Source organism: Gossypium raimondii, chromosome 4 (assembly GCF_025698545.1).
Source record: "Gossypium raimondii isolate GPD5lz chromosome 4, ASM2569854v1, whole genome shotgun sequence".
In the NCBI taxonomy this organism is placed as follows: Eukaryota; Viridiplantae; Streptophyta; class Magnoliopsida; order Malvales; family Malvaceae; genus Gossypium; species Gossypium raimondii.
Genome location: NC_068568.1, coordinates 34,249,658 through 34,251,684, shown reverse-complemented (window position 1 = coordinate 34,251,684; position 2,027 = coordinate 34,249,658). Strand labels below are relative to the sequence as shown.

Genomic DNA, 2,027 nt, shown 5'->3' with positions numbered 1-2,027 from the left:
AATGTTGCAAAATATGGGTCAATTTAGTGGGATTCCTACTGAAGACACACATATTCATCTTCAGCTATTCATGGAAGTGAGTGACTCATTTAAACTAGTCGGGGTGACCGAGGACGCCTTGAGACTGTGATTATTTCAATATTCCTTAAGAGATAGAGCACGAGCGTGGTTGAACTCCTTGCCGTCGGTTCCATAACTACATGGCAAGAGTTGGTTGAACGTTTCGTAGTGAAATATTTTCCTGCATTTTTGACCGCCAAGATCCAAAATGAAATCACTTCATTTCAACAACTTGATGAAGAATCTTTATATGAGGCATGGGAGCGGTTCAAGGAGTTATTACAAAAGTGCCCTCATCACGGTATTCCTTACTGAGTTCAAATGGAGACTTTCTATATTGGTCTCAATATTCATACTAGAATGATGGTGGATGCTTCGGCAAATGGAACCCTTCTTTCTAAGTCTTATAATGATCCTTATGAGATTATTGAAAGAACTTCCAGTAATAACTATCAGTGACCAACCAACCGAGTAGCCTAAAAAAGACGAGTAGTAGGAGTACATGAAGCAGACACACTTGCTTCTTTTAGCAACCCAGGTATCCTCTATGTATTCTATGATTAAGAACGTAATTTTTAATGGTTTCAATGGTAATTTGACAGGTTAGATACTGAACCAGTTTGAGAATATTTTTTGTGAATACTGTGGAGATGACAATTTCATTGAAAATTGCCCTTCGAATCTAGAGTCAAAATATTACATGGGAAATCAAAGTTGGAATGGTCGACAATCAAATTCTTAAAACTCTTCATGGTAGTATCATCCAAATTTTCCTTGGAGTAATCAATGGAAGGACCCTAGCAACTCTCTATGCCATCTCGACCAAATTATCCACCTGAATATTCTCAACAAGTGCAACAACCCCTACCAACTGAATCTTTAAGTAATCTTGAGAATCTACTGAAGGCATACATAGAAAAGAATGATGACCTAATCCAAATCCAAGCAACAACATTGAAGAATTTAGGAAACCAAGTGGGACAGCTAGCCAATGAGCTCAGAAGCAGGCCCCAAGATGTTTGGCCGAGCGAGACAGAAAATCCAAGAATTTTAGGCAAAGAACATTGGAAAGTAGTCATTTTGCCAAATGGAAAGACATTGGAGCCTAAAGTGGTTGAGGTTCAGGATGAGCCTATTGCAGCTCAAGACAAAGAGGAATTTCAATCGAGTGTTGAAACTCCTATTTTACAGAAGTCAGATTCGGTGATCCTTGATAAGGTAAACCATAAACTAGTTAATTCTGATTATCTAACACCTTTGTCGGATGCAAAAATATTTCCATAAAAGAGTTGTCTAGTTAAAGGTAAGATTCCACCACTGTTATATCCTCAACGATTCTAGAAGCATCAAAAGGAGACTCAGCTGAAAGAAATATTTGATGATGAGGTGACTTTTAATGACTTTGATGCTGCTAAATCCCTAGATATAGTTGAGGATTGCTCTACTATTTCTAAGATGGAATCGCTAGCTTCTACAGAATTGGAGCTTAATTCTTTAGACAATCCGTTAGAACATATTCTAATGGAGGATTCACCAAATGATGAAGAAGATGAGAAATGCTTGGCTTTGTTAGAAGCTAATTCGAAGGAATTCGCTCAAAATGTTCCACTCGAATCATTAGAGTTGTCATCTTAGGAGTATACGCAACCAAAGTCATTGGTTGAAGAGCCAACTGAATTGGAACTGAAGATTTTGTCTCCACATTTGAAATATGACTATTTGGGTCTGCCTTTAACTTTACCTATCATTATTTTAGTTGAGTTTACCAAAGATCAAGAAGAAGAGGCAATTGTTTTTTTTTTGGAAAAGCACAAGAAGGGTGTCGGATGGATTAGTGTAGATTTTCGAGTCACAGGTTGGAAGATTTGTAGGAATTATAGGAAGTTAAATAAAGCCACCAGGAAAGATCATTATGGGTTTTCTTTCCCTAATAAAATGTTGGACAAATTTGATGGGAAAGAATATGA

At 37.3% G+C, this 2,027-nt stretch overlaps 1 non-coding gene across 1 annotated transcript; it reads right to left on the bottom strand.

Annotated features, from left to right (window-relative positions):
- Nucleotides 1–258: 258 nt before the first annotated feature.
- Nucleotides 259–365, bottom strand: LOC128040751 (small nucleolar RNA R71). The gene has a single exon (XR_008195557.1). It is a non-coding gene; the product is annotated as a small nucleolar RNA R71 (small nucleolar RNA).
- Nucleotides 366–2,027: the final 1,662 nt, after the last annotated feature.